The sequence below is a fragment of the Bidens hawaiensis genome, unplaced genomic scaffold (genome assembly GCF_021521415.1).
Source record: "Bidens hawaiensis isolate Kalapana, Puna unplaced genomic scaffold, B.hawaiensis_p1.1 tig00020038_1, whole genome shotgun sequence".
Lineage (NCBI taxonomy): Eukaryota > Viridiplantae > Streptophyta > Magnoliopsida > Asterales > Asteraceae > Bidens > Bidens hawaiensis.
The window spans coordinates 261,910-270,286 of NW_027493050.1; the positions used below are offsets into that span (position 1 = coordinate 261,910).

Consider the following 8,377-nt stretch of genomic DNA (forward strand, 5'->3'; position numbering starts at 1 on the left):
CTGTTAGGATGCATCAACTGCATACATCACTGCACTTCCACTTGACACCTATCGTAATGATAACAGCTCGTCTTGCCGTGACCTTCTCTTGAATTCTCAAAACTTCTGTCGCTCCTTCTCCGCAGGGGCAGAGAACCTCATGTTAGGTCTAATTCCTATTACTTTGGCTGGATTATTTGTAACTGCAATTTACAATGCAGGCGTGGCGATCAGTTGGACCTTTGATTAATTAACACCCCCCCCCCCTTTGACCTCCTCCTTTCTTTAATATCCAGGAGGTCAAATTAAGATTGTTGTTTCAGTTCAAGTTAGTGTTTCCGTCGAATTCGATCGAAGAAGATCCGAATCACTCTCTGTAGGATTTGAACCTACGACATCAGGTTTTGGAGACCCGCGTTCTACCGAACTGAACTAAGAGCGCTCTATATTTTCTCTCTCCACCGTATAATTTACACTCATAATCACTCGAAACTCCACCATATAATTTGCAAACTTCTCTTACATACTTTTTAAGGGATAGAATGAGAATGCTCTTATACCATCAATTTCGAAAACAAATAAGATTGGATTCTACTAATAGCACCTCCACCATCGAAGTTGATTGCACGCTTTCATAATATCCACCAACATGCATTTGAATCATTTTTTCAATCTACCTGTTATTGTGCAGATGATAACCCAATGCTTAAGTCTGTGAAGGTACCTAGAGCCTTTTGGAACGTACGTTGGAATCTAGACTTAAAGCGGTTATAACGATCAAATATAATTGAGATTGGTACACAACGCCTGATTTCAGCAACTTCTTCATCTTATAGTTGATGTGTTTGGCTATCACATGGACTTTTTAAGTAATCGGCCCATACTTGATACCAGGCCCGTTCTTGAGAATGATAAAAATATTTAGGCCTCGTGCGAGATAAAATTTGGGCCTCCTCCTTAAAACTCATCAATCATATATCAAAAAACCACAACACAAATACAACTTTTATATAAAATAAACAGAACAAAACAAGTGTATTAAAATTATCAAACTTAAGCGAATTTTAAGGCTCTCCAAGCATTTTGGGAAGCAAATGTAGCGATCAAGTCTTTCTTGTCCAGTGTTAGTTGGATGGACAAGTAAATAGCAAGACACTTATTTAACTTAAAAGGAAATAACACAAATAAGTGGTTAACTGGACTGTTTAATGGCACCCGGATTATCTAATAAAATTAAGAACTTTGATTGTCTAGATTGTTTAAAAGAAACAAATTTAATTTCAATCATATAAATTTCATTAAGTGAATGTGAGTGAACGTTGGTTGTGAGACAAATACTACAAAAAAGGATCTTTAGCGGCGATGCTGGCTATTAGCAGCGACATATTACATGTCGCCGCTAATGGTCAGCGTCGCTGCTAAAAATGTCGCAACTATTGTTCGATTTTCTTCTTGTGAAACTCCTACTAGATAAACATAAAACACCTTCTCTCACAATAATATCAATATTAAAAAACTACTAAAAATCCCCAAAGAGCTGAACAAGTGTCATACAAGTTTCATTATAAAAACCCATTTAATTTCTAGATTAATAAGAAATTGAAAGTAAAATCATGCATCTGCGTCAAGCATAACAAAAACGAGTTGACAAGAATAGAAATCATATACCTTCTAGTTCTATTAAAACAATACCTAAAATTCAGATTCTATTTCGCAGGCTTAAAATTAGATTAACTCATCGATTAACATAAACTAATAGAAAAATTCACGTGGCCTACTTATCTCCGATCAATGATCGCTACCCCTTGGCCTTAGCCTAATCCTTAATAGACGAATGAATTCTCTTTGCGTAGTTTTCAGAGTTTTTTTTGGGCTCAACATATCTATAAAATAACATTTTAAAATCTTTAGTCCCTTTGAAAATATGGTCCTCGTGCCACTGCATGGCCAAAAAACCGGCCATGCTTGATACTGTTTTGCTATAAATCCAATGTTTAAAGATATGTAATTGTTTGTTTAAGTAATCAAAGGTTTCGATGAAATAAGGAATTCTCGACCTTGTGAATATCAAGAAGCAAAAGATCGAGGAAATTTGGATAACTCAAACAACGTACGCCCCATGCACATTCACTCATGCACTACACGTGCCCTAGTTATCGATACTCTTCGAAAGTAACGCAACCATGTAAACTTTGACTTACCCTAATGGGGGCCTATTTAAGGTCGTTGCAGTCACACAAAGATAGATTCTGTACGTAGAAAGTACTAAATAATATGGAGGTTGTACGTAGAAATAAATATCAGAGTATAAGTGATATACATCAAGTTCGGTTTATGAAATAGTTTAATTAGATCATATGTTTACCCGCACCCGAACCTGAAGACCCGCCATGATCTGTTCTCTAGTTTACTTTCAAGTTATGTAATTTATATTTACATGTTTATTTTCCTTTTAGTTTACATGTCGGTTTTTGTTTTGTTTTTTTTTATTTTCCTTTAATTAAGCCCACCTTTGTAGGATCAATGGTTAACGGGTAGGAATTGAAACTAAAATTAAACGGATAGAACAACGGCTCGTTTTCGGATACAGACACACCATCGAACCAAACCGAAGGGCCGCGATAACCAACCGAAGATACAGACACACCACTCCGGATAAGAAACCGTGTCTAAGATCACCATCGGAGATGCCAAAATCGAGCTAGCAAAGACGAATTAACTTTAACTCAAAATCCATTTGAGAGAAAATTAACACAATAAATTTTTAATCATACATAAACTTCTGCCCTCATTCTTCTTTCACGAAATGTTTACATAGAAATAAAATTAACTACCAATAACCTACCCACTAACCATTGATCCTACAAAGGTGGGCTTAATTAAAGGAAAATAAAAAAAAACAAAACAAATACTGACATGTAAACTAAAAGGAAAATAAACATGTAAATATAAATTACATAACTTGAAAGTAAACTAGAGAACAGATCATGGCGGGTCTTCAGGTTCGGGTGCGGGTAAACATATGATCTAATTAAACCATTTCATAAACCGAACCTGAGGTATATCATCCTCTCCTTCTTTGAAGAAGTTTGTCCTCAAACTTGAATTAACAATATTTGGTGGCGGCTCGGGAGGTATTTCGGGTGGGTATCCGATGGCATAAATTTTGAGACTGAAACGAGACCGGGTTCGGCATTGGGTTCTTAACATTTGCTTTGGTGGTGGTTCAGGTGGAATTTCCTCCATAAAGTGTACAATATTGTTACCAATAATAAGGTTGGTATGTAGGGATCGCATGATTGTAAATATGCAAACCGAAACATGTGTAGTTTCTTCCATGGAGTAACCACACAAAATAACTAAACTTTCTTGTGTAAATGGACCCATGAAAATCTTATTCACAAACCCATTGTTAGAAACAGCCTCAGTAGCAACATCGAGTCCATTTTCAGCCACACGGTTACCTAAAACATTAGACTTCATATTCTGGTGTTGAGCAAGTTGTTCACCATCATTTTCTTCCATGAAGTTGACACTTTTCAAATCATCATTAGTTGCTACTACATGTTCTTTGTTTGGTACAAATTCATGTAAGTCGGTTTTGATGTGAATACTCAAAGGAGCGGGTGGATTACTGGCTATTTGAGTAGGGTGCATTAGAGTAGGAATTAATTTCTTGTGATCGTGCATAAAGGAATATGTGTTTTTGTAACCATCATGCATTACTCTTCTATCAAATAACCAAGGCCTCCCTAATAAGACATGGCAAGCATCCATGGGCAACACCTCACACCAAAGTGCATCTGCATATGTTTTACCAATACTAAATGACAATAAAACCTGCTGAGAAACATAAACACCTTCATCTTGATTAAGCCATTGCATAACATACGGCGACGGATGCGGAACAACAGGTAGATTGAGTTTGGAAACCAAAGTTTGAGAGGCGATATTGCTGCAACTGCCGCCATCAATAATTAGATTGCATACCTTTTGAGCAACAGTGCATCGTGTATGGAAGATATGTAAGTCCCCGGGGGCGATGGTGATCGATGAGATCCGCACGAGGTCTAGGAGTGCGGAATCCTCCTAGACTCGTTTATGGTGTTTATAGACGAAGAACACGGTTACACACAAACAATTACACGAATGGGATAAAACGATTCTGCAGATTCTTTATAATATAACCAAAACACGTTACATACCGAACAAACACAAAAACACGGCCGAACGGAGGTGAGCTCTACCTCGGGGCATCCCACGCAACTACCCCTCTCGGTTTCTCTCTCAGAAATACTCTCTCTTTTCTATTCAACTGAACAAGTGAAAAACTAACTCCAAACCCTAAACATTACACACATATATATAGACTAATATCTTCGCGGGCTTGGGCTTGGGCCTATGGTGAAGTTGTTCTAACTTCACCAACACGTGAAGTTGTGCTAACTTCACCAACACGTCCCATCTAGTCAGAATTGCATAGCGACGGTCACAAATTGCACCAACAGACTCCCCCTTGACCGTTGCTCTCAATTCTAACAAACACAAAAGATTATCTGTTACAAACCATGCACCAACAGACTCCCCCTTTTCCGTTGCTCTTCTGTGTTCTTCTTCTGGTAGGACTCAATCAACCAGCAGTGTCTGAATCTGTCATGAAGCTTTACAAATCTACCAATCACCTGATGTCTTCTATATCAAATCTCCCCTTCAGTGTAAGCGCCTCCAGATTACTTCGATCGAGATCTTTGTTCGTGACAATCCCGGTACCTAATCAGTCGTCTCAACCATAATCGGTTTGTAAAATAAGGTTCAATCTTCAACTACTCAACAACAAGTGATCAGTTTCATCACAAAACCACCTTGGCAGAATCTAACACACATGACCATAAATATATAACGGGTTTCCCGATAAAGCCGAAGCATCTTCAATTACCAGGGAAAACGATCAAAAACTTTCTAATTATTTCCGAGAATGAATTTATTTAAGTAGCTCACCCCTAATAAATAAGTATCCCAGATACTCGTATCCCACATTTTCAGGTTGAGAGCTTAAACAATTTAATTCTCGATTAAATCCAACTTGTTCCAAAATTTTCACCTTAATAAATAAGCATCTCGGATGCTCGTATCCCACGTTTTCAAGATCCAATTCTCGAACGCCTTGAAAATAACATAAATAATATGCTCTGACCGCGATCCAGTAATGACGAAAATCCAAACAAAATTTGACTTTCTTCAATTGGTCAACCTCGAACAACACTTATTTGTTGGCCTAAAAACACCAAAATAACCAAATATGTGTCAATATCCAGTTTCAATCAATATCCCATTCGCAACGTCAACTACATATCCATAGTTGACTCGTATTTGCTCACACATAAGACCAAGAGATACCAATTGTCTCTCTTTGTTGGAACAACATTTTTGGTCTCACAATAATCGTGTACACCTGGCCATACGGACGAAAACTCCAAACTTTTTTTTTATTTTTTATTTTTTATTTTTTTTAACTTCGCCAAAAAGTCAACTTCGCCATAAAGTCAACTTCGCCAAAAAAGTCAACTTTTCCAAAAAGTCAACTTCACCTGATAACTTCACCCCTATTTAACTTCACCAGCTGATAACTTCACCACCTGTTAACTTCACCTCAGATAACTTCACCACCAGATAACTTCGCCATTCATTAACTTCGCCATTCAATAACTTCGCCAAACAGTAACTTCACCAACCAGTAACTTCGCCAAAACCCTAAAATTTTAGCAACAACTTCGCCTGAACCCTATAACTTCGCCGACGACGTCTCCCCTGACCAAAGATCAATCTGAAGTGTGCCAAAAACACCAAAATGCAGATCTAGAACCATAGCATAAGAGCCTAAGGCTCTGATACCACTTGTAAGTCCCCGGGGGCGATGGTGATCGATACGAGATCCGCACGAGGTCTAGGAGTGCGGAATCCTCCTAGACTCGTTTATGGTGTTTATAGACGAAGAACACGATTACACACAAACAATTACACGAATGGGATAAAACGAATCTGCAGATTCTTTAAAATATAACCAAAACACGTTACATACCGAACAAAAACAAAAACACGGCCGACCCGAGGTGAGCTCTACCTCGGGGCGTCCCACGCAACTACCCCTCTCGGTTTCTCTCATAGAAATACTCTCTCTTTTCTATTCAACTGAACAAGTGAAAAACTAACTCCAAACCCTAAACATTACACATATATATATAGACTAATATCTTCGCGGGCTTGGGCTTGGGCCTATGGTGAAGTTGTTCTAACTTCACCAACACGTGAAGTTGTGCTAACTTCACCAACACATCCCATCAAGTCCGAATTGCATAGCGACGGTCACAAAATGCACCAACAAGATACTCTCTCTTTGTAAATCGGTTTCGGCTGCGATGGAACTATATACAACTCTCCTTACAACCATCTTCGCTAAGCTTAATTGAGCTATGTTTGGATAGGACTTATACTCGCTGATTTGTTGAGGATAAGACTCCGTAAAACTGCAACACTTTTCTTTTTTCTTTTTTTTTTTTGATGATATACATCAGGTTTGGTTTATGAAATGGTTTAATTAGATCATATGTTTACCCGCACCCGAACCTGAAGACCCGCCATGATCTGTTCTCTAGTTTACTTTCAAGTTATGTAATTTATATTTTCATGTTTATTTTCCTTTTAGTTTACATGTCGGTTTTTGTTTTGTTTTTTTTTATTTTCCTTTAATTAAGCCCACCTTTGTAGGATCAATGGTTAGTGGGTAGGTTATTGGTAGTTAATTTTATTTCTATGTAAACATTTCGTGAAAGAAGAATGAGGGCAGAAGTTTATGTATGATTAAAAATTATTGTGTTAATTTTCTCTCAAATGGATTTTGAGTTAAAGTTAATTCTTCTTTGCTAGCTCGATTTTGGCATCTCGAGTGGTGATCTTAGACACGGTTTCTTATCCGGAGTGGTGTGTCTGTATCTTCGGTTGGTTATCGCGGCCCTTCGGTTTGGTTCGGTGGTGTGTCTGTATCCGAAAACGAGCCGTTGTTCTATCCGTTTAATTTTAGTTTCAATTCCTACCAGTTACCGGTGATTATACTACGATTGTAATGGAATTGTTGGAAACTATTAATGTAAAAAGATAGATTCTGTTATACACATTCCAAAAAATATTTTAAAATGCACAACGGTTTATTGTAAGGTCCATGATCTTCACAATAAATAGATCCGTGCATGAAGTAAGCACAACCAATCTATATAATTTACTAGTTTTTATCCATCGTATTACGGGGATGATTAAATTTTTCGTTTTCAATATTGTGAATGTATTTTTTAGATTTTAGTTTATTTATTGTAAAAGTTAATAATATACTTTGACCAATTTTGATTAATTTATGTTGGATTATGTTCATTTTTTAATGACACGTTGAATGAATTATCTACTTAATTTTTATATTAATTCGTTTATGTTCATTTGTTATAATTTGGATATTATTTTGTGAAACTTTTCACTTAAGTTAAACTTAAAAGAAAAAAGAATCATGTAACTTATCCATATTGAGAAATATTATTTTGTGAAACTTTTCATTTAAGTTAAACTTAAAGAGAAAAGAATCGTGTAACTAAATCCATATTGAAAAAATAAATTAGGGTTTGATTACGGGATTTGTTTTATATTTTACGTTTCTAATATTCATATATTTTTTTGTTTTATAATTTTATAATTATAAGGAAATTAATAATATACTTAAGGTATGATTATGAAAGGGCTACACAAATAATAGAGATGTTATAACCCGTTTAAAAGCTATCTGGGTTTGATGAGACTCATGAACGGCTGATTTTTTTTTACTATAAAATTGTTTCGTAATTATAAATAATATCTTTTTTTGAGAAAAAAAAATCGGTAACTAACTTTTAGCATATCCCTATTTTATAGGATTTGCATATCAAATATTTGATGAGATTAATTTTTTATTAATTAAATGTTATAACCCATTTAAGGGCTATCTAGGTTTGGTGTGACCCATACCCATTAATTCGGGTCAAATGCATAAGAAATTACCATTTACAAATTAAAAAAATTGGTGGCTTGAGAGATAATAGGAAGATTTCGTTTATATGTATTATTACTAGTTTTTATCCCCCTATTACGGGGGTTGTTTTACATTATTCGTTTATAATATTTATATATATATTTTATTTTAATTTTATTTATTGTAAAGAAGTTAATAATATACTTAGGGTTTGATGATAAGGTTCAAGTTATTCTACAAAGGGGAGCACAAATGAGAAGGATAAGAATGATTTGTAGCAACACAAAAAAACCCCTCAAAAAAATTAGAAAAAAATTAATAATAAAATCATAACTCAAAATTTAATTTAAA

General features: G+C 35.7%; 1 non-coding gene across 1 annotated transcript; it reads right to left on the bottom strand.

Annotated features, from left to right (window-relative positions):
• Nucleotides 1–347: 347 nt before the first annotated feature.
• Nucleotides 348–421, bottom strand: TRNAW-CCA (transfer RNA tryptophan (anticodon CCA)). Its single transcript has one exon. It is a non-coding gene; the product is annotated as a tRNA-Trp (tRNA).
• Nucleotides 422–8,377: the final 7,956 nt, after the last annotated feature.